The sequence below is a fragment of the Coenobita brevimanus genome, chromosome 77 (assembly GCF_032717465.1).
Source record: "Coenobita brevimanus isolate Jiangsu-jjx chromosome 77, ASM3271746v2, whole genome shotgun sequence".
Taxonomy (NCBI): domain Eukaryota; kingdom Metazoa; phylum Arthropoda; class Malacostraca; order Decapoda; family Coenobitidae; genus Coenobita; species Coenobita brevimanus.
Genome location: NC_137030.1, coordinates 29686934 through 29700440, shown reverse-complemented (window position 1 = coordinate 29700440; position 13507 = coordinate 29686934). Strand labels below are relative to the sequence as shown.

At 41.0% G+C, this 13507-nt stretch overlaps 1 protein-coding gene across 1 annotated transcript in view; it reads left to right on the top strand.

Annotated features, from left to right (window-relative positions):
* Positions 1–13507, top strand: part of ENGase (cytosolic endo-beta-N-acetylglucosaminidase) — a 55480-nt gene that overhangs the window by 19052 nt on the left and 22921 nt on the right. The window lies entirely within an intron of this gene.

Below are 13507 nucleotides of genomic sequence, written 5' to 3'. Positions count from 1 at the left end.
TAGTCAGAGTTTAAGGCTGTGTCAACATTCAACCCATGTGTGTCTATATTTGAACAAAATAATTATTATAGTTCTGATCTGAATTGAACCAGACTTATTGGAAGTGTTGAGGGTCAGCCAGGGGGTTGATCAGTTGCTTTTAAGAACAGTAAGTCAAAGATTAAGGTCATAGCAGGAACACCAGCTTTTTATCTGATATAAACCAGTCTTTGTGGAAATGTTCTGGGTAAGACAAGGGTAAAGGGATTTATAAGAATCAGCCAAAAGTCAGGGTCACATGGCAAAGTCAGCTTAAGCATTTCGAATCCAATTCAGACCAGTCTTGATGGAAGTGTTGAGGATAAGGCAAGGACAAAAAGATTTGATTTTAGGAACACTAAGTCAGTGCTTACGATCACAGGACAAGATCAGAGTTCAACCTGTGTGTATGCGTGCTTGTCAGCAGTATAACTAAAACAGTTTTGATCTGATTTTAACCAAACCTGGTAGGAAGATTAAGGATCTGCCAAAGGGTTTAGATAACTTTTTTTTTTTTTTTTTTTTTCCCCCCCAATAATACATCAAAGGTATGGGTGACATGGCAAGGTCAGCTTAAACATTCCTTTTTCTGGCTTAGAGAAAGATACAGTATGTAAGAGAGCTGAGGATAAAAGAAGAATGAAGGAATTTGATTCTGAGAATGATCCATCTGAGGTCAGAGTCACAGGGCAAAGTCAATGTTGAACCCTGTAACAAAGAGTTTTTATTTGATTTGGACCAAATATGGTGGAAGGTCAGCCAAGGATGAAGAAATTTTTGTTTTGAGAATAGTAGGTCAAAGGTCAAGGTCACAGAACAGTTTTGGTCCAATCTGGGCCAATCTTTGTGGAATGGTTGTGCGTAAAACAAGAATGAAATAGTTCAACTTTGAGAACAATTGGTTGAGTATCAAGGGCAAAATCAACTATTTGTCCCTTAAACTGCTTGTAAAGTGCGGGTGTTGTATTCTGTAAGTGCATTTTCTTGTTTTATTTTTGCTCTTTCTTGATGGTTTTATTTAGCACAGGGTAGACTTTTCATACTGGAGGGGTTAGGCATAGCCTTTATAAATCTCTTCAGTACAGTCACACCTTGGTATGCGATGAGGTTACCTCAAGTGAAAGCTCATCACATGATGATTTATCATTTACTGAGGTTAACATAGAGTGGGTTCAGAGGGGATGGGGAGAAGCCCAAGGACCACGTAGCCTAAATTCTATAAAAAAAAAAAAAAAAAATCTTTTAGGCTTGCCCTCCATACCCTCAGTAGCACCATGCTTTTCTGCTAAGCATAGCATCCTTGCCAGACATGATTTCCAAGTCACACTGAACAAGTTATCACTCCACTTAATATTGCACACTTGCATTGTTAGTTAGTGATTGCAGTGCTGTTTCAGTGTCCTTGCACGCACGAAATGGAATGAAAAGCTGCGTTTTCGCGAGGCTTTTAGACCGGTATCGACTGGTTTAGACCGGTCTTATTGCTGTTCTGGCGACACAATTAGACCGGTACAGACAGGTCCAAAGCAGTCCTGCCCCACAAGCTAGAGCCGCGTTTTCGTGAGGCTTTTAGACCGGTATCGATCGGTTTAGACTGGTCTTATTGCTGTTCTGGCGAGACAATTAGACCGGTACAGACAGGTCCAAAGCAGTCCTACCCCCACAAGCTAGCCTAGGCGTGACCGGTTTGTGCACAAATGTATGCGCGTCAGCAACAGCCAAGAAGGAGGCGAGGAGCATCCTTGGCAGGGTGTAAACCTCGATGGTCAACAATGGTGGACTTGGTAATAAGGTTTGTTTTAAATTACATTTTCAAGTCTAGCAGAGCCCGTGATCATCCAAGAAAGGAACCAAATAAATCTTACCATGAAGTAGAGGCTTTGTATTACTACAGATCACACAAAATAAGATTATTAAAGCATTAATGACCGAGATAAAAATCGAGGGGAAGCATGAAATTTGTGTAATCAGCGCCATTCCCCGACATTTGTTTACATTCTTCTAGGCCACGCCCAGTCACTCATGCAGCCAATAGCAGGCTCAGACAGGATCGGACCAACATTAGCCCGTTCTCACGATCATTTATGAGTCCAGACCGGTCTAAACTAGTCCAAAGTGGCCCGCAAAAATGCGGCTAAATGGAGATGACCACCACGAACGTAAACACTGGGCAGCCATCTTGACTCAGATGTCTGACTGTCAGCTTGCATGGGAGACATCATGTAGGCACAGGAATGTCGCACACTGCGACCACAATTATCATATAGTGTAATCGACTTTTGCCATCATTATTGCAAAACTGGGTGTAACTTTTAGTTCATCGTTCTCTCAGTTTATCATGTACCAAACTTACGTATATCAAGGCCCGACTATATCAGAGACGTTTCTTAATTTGAGTAAAGTACTTTGGGAGCAACAAGTACAGTATTAAAAAAAAAAATTATCCAGATTCAAGGGATTAAAGAAGCTTGCAAACAGTGAATACTAGTATATAAGTGAACAAGCAAGAGTTTGTCCTGCTTACCAATATTCTGTTGTTTCATTGTTTTGGTCCAAGCTCCTTCAAATCACATACAGCTAAGGTGTTTTTTATGCATATCACAGTAGTTCTTGAACAAATAGAATATCTTCCCTTTGCTTGACTTCTTCAGTTCAGTGACCTATTATTTACTTTGTTCTTGCTATCTCCAGATGATTTTGATTACCTTTGGATAGGCTTTGTAGAGTGGAGGGGTTAGATACAGCCTTCATTAATTCCAACACTGCTAGAAATCTTTCTTAAACTGGACAAAATAATGTGGTTGTAATCTTGGTAAAAATATGCCGTCACAGGTATTTTTGTTGATCAGTTCTGTCCTGTCTGGCTGAGCAGACCCATCAACTGCAGGCAAACAGCTGCCCCTGCAGGGCCATCCTGTGCAGTGAACTGATGTTCCCTAGTGGTTGACAGTGCCTTGCTGCAGCGAGGGCCGGGGAAAAGTGTGGAGGTTTGGTTTCTGGATGGATGTCACATTTGCATCTCCACCCTGTTAACAGGAGCATGTCACCCTTTTTTTTGGTTATATGGTTACCACTCATTGTTGTAAATGGTGTCCTGGATTAGGGGAAACCATTTGGCTTGGCATTCAGTGCAAAGCCGCGTGAAGTGGAAAGAAGAGTACTGTACAGTAATAAAAAGTGATTGGAAGGAAAGGTAGAAGCAGGAAGAGAGGAGGACAGGCAGAAAAATAAAAAGATAAGGGTGAAGGAAGAAGCAGGCAGCACTACAGCACTTGAATGGACGGTGGTCACCACCACCAACCACAATGTCATTATAGTGAAGGAGTTAACCTCTAAAGACCACATTATTCTGAAGCTATCTTTCCTCCAGCTGCAATTCGGGGTCGATTTTTGAACTTTTACCAAGGTAAAGATTTTTCTTACAGATTTGAAGAGCTTAAATTTACACACCTGCAAATGCCAGTCTCAGTCCCCTGGGCCTAATGGTTACAACAAAACCGCCTGTCAAATATTATAAAAGTCCCCCCTCATGGTAAGAGAGAAAACAGGAAAATATCAATGGAAACCTAATTATTGCTAGAGAATCTTACCAAAATCTGTGAAATCAACATAAGATATGTTTCTGTTGATGAAACTTAAGTGTAGAGTCAGCATGAGAGTTAAAAAAAAAAGTTGAAATTTGAAAAATTTGGCAAAAAACTAATTTTCAGTAAAGAACCTTACCAAAATCAATGAAATCAATGTATAATATGTTTGCATTGATGAAACTAGGTGCAGGGGTAAGCATGAGAATTAAAAGGAAAAAAATAAAGGAAACAAATTTTTGGTGAGAGTACATGGACGCAGGCTGATCATGGCAGGGAATATTTATCTATCTATCTGTCTATTGCCAGACGTCTTAATCCCGTAAGGGATGGCCACAAACAAATCTCCTCCATGTCACCCTGTCCTCTGCCATTTCATTGCCCTGCTCCCAGCTTACACCCCCCTCTCTCATATACCTCTCCATTCCATCCCTCCATCTCATCCTTGGCCTCCCCTTCCCCTCTCCCCCCCTCCACCTCACTCACATACACACTCCTCATCAGTCTCTCACTCTCCATCCTCTCCACATGGCCAAACCACCTTAATGTGTTTCTCCTAACGTTTCCTATCACATCCACATCCACACCACAACGCTCCTTCACTTCCTCATTTGGTCTGTCTCTCCGTGTGACTCCACATGCTCCTTTGAAATGACTCATTTCCACTGCTCTCACTCTTGACTTCTGCCCCTCCAACAAGATCCAAGCTTCACTTCCATACTTTAGAGTTGGTATGACAATACTGTCATGTAGTAACTTTTTCTTTTCCATGCTCACTTCCCTGTTTCTTATCACTGCTTTCAAGGAACCAGCAACCTTTCTTCCCTGTTGTACCCTTTCAAGCATGTCACCCTCTAAACTTCCATCCTTACTCGTCACACTACCCAAGTACTGTACTTAAATGCACTCACATTTTCCATTTCCTCCCCATCCAACCTCATTGTATATTCACTGACTTCATGTCTCTTGAAGACCATCTCTTTACCCTTCCCTATATTCACCTTTAGATTCTGTTTCTTACACACTCTTCCAGACTCATCCACCAAGCCTCGCAGCTCCCCTTCATCTTCACTTAACAATACTGTATCATCTGCAAACAACAGTACTGGTAGTTTCCAAACACTGCCTTCTCTCACTAGGGCCACTCCAACATCCATTGTCCTACCTTGTATCTTTTTTATAACCCCATTCATATACAGATTGAACAGCCGTAGAGACATGACACACCCTTGTTTCAATCCAACCTTCAAAGAGAAAAATTCACTCAGTTCACTATCCACAAATACTGCAGCCTTAGCACCCTCATGCATTCTCTTCATGGCTTACAACAACTTCCTTTCTACTCCATATATTCTTCATACTTTTGACAATCCTTGTTTATCCACCCTGTCATATGCTTTCTCCAAATCCATGAAGGCTACATACAACTTCTTTCCCTTCTCTAGAAACTTTTCCAATAAAGGGCTAAGAATGAATATGTGATCTACACAACCTCTTCCCTTCCTAAAACCTCCTTGTTCTTCTCCAACTAATTCCTCTGTTATTTCCCTAACTCTGTCAGTAAGTATCCCACCATATACTTTTCCTATTACACATAGAAGGCAAATGCCCCTATGATTACCACACACTTCTTGTTCCCCTTTTCCTTTGTACAGAGGGAATAGTTATACCTTACTTCCAATCCTCCGGGACACAACTTTCCTCCCAGGCCAACCTGCACATCTTCCACATTCATTCTGTTACTATCCCTCCCCCATGCTTCAGCATTTCACCACACACTCCATCAATTCCTGGGGCTTTCCCCATTTTAACTTTCTTCATTGGTTCCACAACTTCCATCCTACTGATTTCTTCCTCTCTTCTCACATCCCTCTTTCTCCTAGCCATTCCCCAGCCACATATACTATCATTAGTTTCATTTTCATGTTCAACAATTCTTTAAAGCGTTCTCTCCATCTGCTCACTTCTTCTCCCTTCTCCACTAGTAATCAACCATTTTTATCTTTCACTTTGCAACTAACTTGTTTGGCACCCTGTCTAACTCTCTTTACCTCTTTCCAGAACATTTTCTTATGTTCCCTCCACTTTACACTCAAATTCCTTCCAAATTCCTCATCCACTCTCTTCTTACTCTCTCTTACTAATCTTTTCACCTCTCTTTTCCTCTCTGCATATAACTCTCTCTTCTGTCTCTCAACTTGTTCGACGCCCCCAATTCTCAACTACTCACTATATGCTTTCTTTTGTGCCACAGCCTCTCTCATCTCTTCATTCCACCATGCTGTTCCCTGTATCCCCTTTCATCTTCTCTTCACCCCACTCACCACCTCACATGCTTCACAGATTTCTCCTGTGAATAATTTGCACATACCTTCCACATCCTCCATTTGCTCCAATCTATATTTACCCAATCGCTCCTTCACGTCCCTCTTATATTCTGCCTTTTTTCCATCCTCTTGTAACTTTTCCACCCTCCTTGTAAGAACTACTTCCTCCTGTCCTTCCCTTCTTCTATTACTCCATTTCGTTTGGACTTTGATTCTGACCATCACCAAGTGATGGTCCGAAAGTCTGCTCCCCCAGCGTTTGTATACTCTTGCATCCATTACACACCTTCTCATCCTTTCATCCACACACACATGATCAATCATTGCCTTCTGTTCATTTGGTATTTTTCATTACCAAATGTGGGGCAATTTGGTAATGAAAAATTCGATCGGTAATGATTCAGAATGATTCATTACCAAATTACCAAGAGGATTTTTCACATGTATGGGGGTACCAAGGATGGAGACGGTGGATTATCTTTTTTTTTTCTTCTTCTTCTTCTAATACAAGAAAGAAAGAACCAAAAGCTAAGAGTCCGCAAACCATTCCTTCTAAGAAAAAAAAAAAAAAGTGCCAAAACCCCTCCAATAGTGATGAGAATAACAGTGAGGCATGGGATGAGGTCCGTGCTGAACAGCTGTGAGTGTTTTAGTTCAGGTTCCATGGTATGGCCTCGGGTACCACAACAACAATTCGCATTATCTGCCCTCTGTACAGTGCTGGTAAGGCCTTAAATTATCTTAACAAATGTACCGAATTACTCTTGCGTCTTTGTATTGTAAGTTTTCCTTTTGCATTTTAGGTAGGGATAGGTATTGGTGAATCAGTAAACGAAAATTCAGGATGTGTTGCCCATAAAGCCATTTTAACATGGGATCCTATGCTTCGCAAAGTGCGAATTTATAAAGTGCGACGGACTGTGTCACCCATATTCATGCACTTTGTGCGGGATGACTATATATATATATATATATATATATATATATATATATATATATATATATATATTTATATATATATTGTTACGGAACGGAGAAAGACAACGTACACTTTAAGTGAGAATACGAAGAGTCACTACTGTCCCGTAAAGTTCCAGGTTCAAAACAAAAGAGTTAGGTAAAATTACAAGTTAAAGTTTAATGCACAAACTAACAACAAAACATTCAGAACTCATAAGGATAATGTAATGGCAAATAAACAGGTTAAATATATGGTTAACTGCAATAGCCTCTATTAACACGAAGTTAGCAAGAGTAAATTTATCTAAGTCAGCCCTGATAAAATGAGATACCAGATAATACTCAGTGAATGCCAGCTATGTCATCGCCACACCAGATCGTAGAAAGAGCAAGCAACTATGTCACATCAACATGCTAAAGTTATATCACAGGCGGGACGAAAATAATCCAGTCTGCACTGTAGCTGTTCCACCCGAGTCTGCAAGTGAAGCTCTCCCATGCAGTATGAGCCTGAGTGATAGTTTGGGGAAGAATCCTGATATCATGAATGATCTCCAGACTAAGCTTTCTCATCTACCACCCAAGGAAAGGCAGGAGTTTTCGGCATTACTGCAGGAGTACCCGCAAGTGTTCCGTGCCACTCCAGGAAGAACCACTGTGTTGATGCATGATGTCGATGTTGGAGACGCAAAGCCAATTAAACTGCCTCCTTACCGTGTGAACCCAGTGAAAGTTCCTCTCATCCAGAAGGAGCTTGGCTACCTGTTGGACCACAAGATGATTGAGCCCTGTCAGAGCGAGTGGAGTTCTCCTGTCACTCTGGTCCCTAAGCCAGGTGGGTCACAGCGGCTTTGCATCGACTACAGACGTGTTAATCAGATAACCAAAACAGACACTTACCCTCTCCCTCGTGTGGAAGATTGCATAGACAAGATCGGAAAGGCTAGGTACATAAGTAAGTTTGATTTGTTAAAGGGATACTGGCAAGTACCTATGACTGAACGTGCTAGGGAGATCTCATGTTTTGTAACATTAGGAAAGGCTTTTGCATGTTCAGTAATGCCGTATGGTATGAAGAATGCACCAGCCACATTTCAGAAGCTCATGAATGTTGTAACAGAGGGTTTGGCAGGGTGTGTTGTTTATATTGATGATGTATTAATCTTCAGTGACAACTGGAAAGATCACCTATGCCATGTCAGTAATTTTCTTGACCGTTTAGTTCATGTTAATCTTGTAGCTAATTTATCAAAGTGTGAGTTTGGTCAAGCTGAAGTTCAGTACCTTGGGTATGTAATTGGTGATGGACATGTTGCACCACCAGGAGCTAAGGTTCAGGTTATAAGTGATCTTCCCAGACCTAAAAGTAGGAAAGAGCTACAAAGATTTTTGGGAATGGTAGGTTATTACAGGAGATTTGTTCTTAACTTTTCTATTCTTGTATCACCACTTACAGACCTACTGAAAAAGGGAGTTAAATTTGTCTGGACCGATAACTGTGAATCCTCTTTCAACAAACTTAAAGCTATTCTATTAAGTCAGCCAGTGCTAGCTACTCCAAATTTTGCTAAGCCTTTTAAGATGGCTGTTGATGCAAGTGATACAGGAGCTGGGGCTGTTTTGCTGCAAGAGGATGATCAGGGTATTGAACATCCTGTATCTTATTACAGTAAGAAGTTCACTCCACCTCAAAAGAACTACTCCACTATTGAGAAAGAGCTTTTGGCCTTGATTTTGGGTTTACAGCATTTTTCATTTTATTTGTGTTCTGGTTTTGACCCCATAGTCATTTATACCGATCATAACCCACTGAAATTCCTTAGTAAGTTTAAAGATAAAAATCAGAGATTGACAAGATGGAGTCTACTTCTTCAGGAGTATTCATTAGACATACAACATGTCAAGGGGAAAGAAAATGTTATTGCAGATTGCTTATCTAGACTTTAGACAGATTGTTTTAGAGTAATAAGAAATTTCCTTTGTAAATTTCTTTTTTCTTTGTGGGGAAGTGTTACATAGCCTATGATTTCATCATCCTTTGTGTAATTTTAACGCACAGTTGCTGCATGTTTGATCACGAGCGTGTTCTGCCTCAGTCCCCCCCTTCTACCGTTATAGTAGAGTAAGTCGTTCTCTCTGTTGTCCAAAGCGGGATTGTGAACTCTATTTCCCCATGGCTTTCATTTGCGCGTCCTCTTACAAGTTGTATCAGGCTCTGCCGGCCCCTATATAATGAGCTCAGTCTCTGCATCTTTGCCACTTAGATCTGCTCCTCACTTTGTTCACATCTCTGTCCTCCCCTATACAGATATTATTATTGTGAGTGCTCAAGAAATCTCCAACCATCTAGCAGCTGTGTGTAATTTGAGTATTACTGTTATTGCATTTTTTCTTGTACTGTATAGCATAAGTTTAATTTGTAGGCTTAGTGAAGTTTTTGTAATTCACGTATGGATCTTTATGTCAGTCATTTTTGATAATAGTTTGTATCTGTAATAATTTATCTGGCATTCACTGAGTATTATCTGGTATCTCATTTTATCAGGGCTGACTTAGATAAATTTACTCTTGCTAACTTCGTGTTAATAGAGGCTATTGCAGTTAACCATATATTTAACCTGTTTATTTGCCATTACATTATCCTTATGAGTCCTGAATGTTTTGTTGTTAATTTAAGCATTAAACTTTAACTTGTAATTTTACCTAACTCTTGTTTTGAACCTGGAACTTTACGGGACAGTAGTGATTTTTAGCATTCTCACTGAAAGTGTACGTTATCTTTCTCTGTTCCGTAACAATATATATATATATATATATATATATATATCTATATATATATATATATATATATATATTTTTATATACTGTATACACACACACACACACACACACACATATTTTGGCTGATAGTCAGTTTGGACTTAGAAGTGGAAGGTCATGTGTTTCCAACATGTTGAGTTTTTACACAAGAGCAGTTGATGTGCTACAGGAGAGAGATGGTCGGGTGGATTGTGTGTATTCAGATTTGGAGAAGGCCTTCGACAAGGTACCCCGTAAGAGACTAATGTGGAAACCAGAGCATATAGGAGGACTGAAGGGGAACCTCCTGGAATGGATGAGAGACTTTTTGAGAGACAGACAAATGAGGACAGTAGTAAAGGTTAGAATGTCTGGATGGAGGGAAGTAACAAGTGGAGTCCCACAGGGCTCGTTGTTGGCACCAGTAATGTTCCTGATTTACGTAAATGATATGGTAGATGGAATGAACAGTTATGCAAGTCTGTTTGCTGATGATGCAAAGATCTGGAGGAAGGTAGAGGTTGAGGAGGATTGTAAAATGCTGCAGGAGGATCTGGATAGGATACACGATTGGAGCCGGATGTGGGAAATGAAATTCAATGCAAAGAAATGTAAAATACTGGAAATGGGTAAAAGTACCATGAGGCCATCATTGAATTAATTGATGGGTAATGAACCAATCACAAAAGCGAGAGAAGAGAAAGATTTGGGAGTGCTGGTCCAGGACAGTTTGTCACCTGAAAAACACATTAACAAGACAGAGAGATGTATAAACACCTGACTGATATAAGAGTAGCTTTTCATTATATGGATGAGGAGATGATGAAAAAATTGATAGTGGCCATGATTCACCCCAGGTTAGAATATGCAGCAGTAGTGTGGTCCCCACACAAAAAGAAAGATATAAACAAGATTTAGAGAATACAAAGAACATCAACCTAAATGGTCCCCAGTCTGGCAGATCTGTCATACAGAGAGAGGCTGGAAAAGCTGGATTTGCCTTCCTTAGATGATAGGAGAAAGAGAGGCGACATGATTGCAATATTCAGGACCATGGTGGGAGTAGATAAAATTGACAAAGAAGATCTGTTTTTATGGGATAAGAGAGTAACAAGAGGACACGGAATGAAACTGAAGAAGCCAAGCTGCTTGAAGGATATCAAGAAATATAATTTTCCTTATAGATGTATAGACCTGTGGAATAGCCTGGACAAAGAGATCGTCCAGTCTAAAAACTTAAACGAGTTTAAAGCTAAATTTGACTTACTGAGAAACAGAGACGGGACCCAACGAGTGTAGCTCATTTCCTGTATATCACAATTAGGTAAATACACACACACACACACACACACACACACACACACACACACACACACACACACACACATACACACACACACACACACACACACACACACACACACACACACACACACACACACACACACACACACACACACACAGCAAAAAGGTTTTATTCCCCGTAATGATGGGGTGGCCACAGGAAAGTCAGATTTTTAGGTATGTCAGACAGGCTTAAACCCCAATTAAACTGACTTAATTAAGGAAATCTTACTTTGTTAGTATTGTGATCCCTACCCTGACATATGGAAGCGAGACATGGACCTTGCAAGAGGGGAATAAGTCAAGAGTGAGAGCAGTGGAAATAAGTAACTTGAGAGGAGCATGTGGAGTGACGTGGAGGGACAGGTTGATGAATGAAGAAGTGAAGGAACGTTGTGGAGTGGATGTGGATGTGGTTGAGAAGATTAGGAGAAATACACTGAGGTGGTTTGGACATGTGAAGAGAATGGAGAATGAAAGACTGACTAAGAGGGTGTACGTAGGTGAGGTGGAGGGAGGGAGAGGGAGGGGTAGACCGAGGATGAGGTGGAGGGAATGGAGTTGAGAGGTATATGAGGGAGGAGGGGGTGAGTTGGGGGGAGGGTAGTCAAATGGTGGGTGACAGAGCGACTTGGAGGCGTTTTGTCTGCGGCCACCCTTTGCGGGATTAGGGTGTCGGGGTATAGATAGATAGATTACTTTTTTATACTGTATATATATATATATATATATATATATCTATCTATCTATATCTATCTATATCTATCTATCTATCTATCTATCTATCTATATATATATCTCTCTATATATATATATACAGTAGGCTCGCCCAGTGCGCGTCATCACAATGCGCGAATCGCATTGTGCACGAGTGACCAAAAATCATAACGAAAAATTTTGAATGCAAGAGTTTACCCCACAAAACACGAGGTAGAGGCAAGAAGTGGCTTAAAAACGCCATTTTCCATCAGTAGGCGACCCCCCACACACAACGCGCCAATAGTGACCTAGAGGCTCATGGGGAAGGTGCTCAAGAGGAGTCTACAATAAGATATCACCAGTAACAGCTTCAATAATAACGTTTTCGGCAATAACAGTAAGTTAGAATAGATACCCAGTTTCTGTAATAATGATGTTTACATCATGAATACCAAGTTGTTATACTGCCAATACATCCATAACAAGATGAGGAATGAAACAAACAAGCAAGAAGAGATGAAGGAAATTGCCGAAAATGTGAGCAGTAGCAAGGAGGAGAGGGAGGATCCTCCCCTCACCACCTCCCCTGACTCGCCCACCGCTGTCCTCCACTGCCCCACCTGACTCACCAGCCGCCTCCCTCTCCACCTTCACAGCCCCACCTGACTCACCTGCTTCACTGCAACCCCCACCATAATGACTGTTGCTGCATTCTGGAAGAAATGTAACATTCAACAGGCCGTAAAATTCTTCGTCAGAGCCTGGAATAATACAACATTGGCAACCGTTAAACAAGCGTGGCGCGGCCGGGGTGGTGGCGGGGGCACTGTAAGTGCGTTGCCGCGCCTCAGAACTCTTGTTGTTTAAATCCATCAGGCCTGTTGTCTACTGTTGTTAAGGTGACTGGCCATATTCTTGTTATTGCAGCTATATCTGTAGTACAATGTCTGAAAAATTTGACCTTTTTTATGTCTCTAAGGGCCAAAAAATGTCCAGGTATGAGGGGGTACCACCCATATGTAATTATTCCCATAAGATTATGTATTCCCAATACGCGAATTCCCAGTGCGTGAGGTCATGGACCGCCCAATCTCTTGCGCACTGTACGAGCCTAGTGTATATATATATATATATATATATATAATCTCATCTCATCAGCTGTTTGAGTGTTCACTGCAGGACTGGCCTATCCTGACCAAAGTGGGGACGATGCAGCCAATGTATTTCTACCAAGTGGCTTAGGCTGTCTGGTAGAGATTGTGTGTAGGGTGAGAAGTACTTGTAAGTGTAATTGTAGTGTTGGAGTGGCTTTGGATGTATGTGTAGTCTGTGAACCAAGTGTATTTGGTCCGCACAAGCTGACTGGATGCAAGCATACTTTATAGTATGCAACACTGGTTCAACCACAGCACCCCTTATGTCCTCCAAGCAGTACGTGGTGAGAACGCTCCCAAAATTTATTACCCTGGCGGGGCGCGAACCCTCGTTATTCAGTGTACAAAAAGAAAATGCACTATTTACCACTGTATCACAGATGTATATATATATATATATATGTGTGTGTGTGTGTGTATTCCTATAGGCCAAGGTACTCAGAAATGCACAATTCAGGAACACTAGTTGACTGTACCTGTGTCATGCTGGAATAGCCATAAATTTGATCGAGAGGGACATGGTAAAACATAGATACATTCATATGCCTGCATACACACACATAAATACACTGTGCAGAGTACTGATCAGCCATATACCTGTGTTATAACAGAATAGCCATAA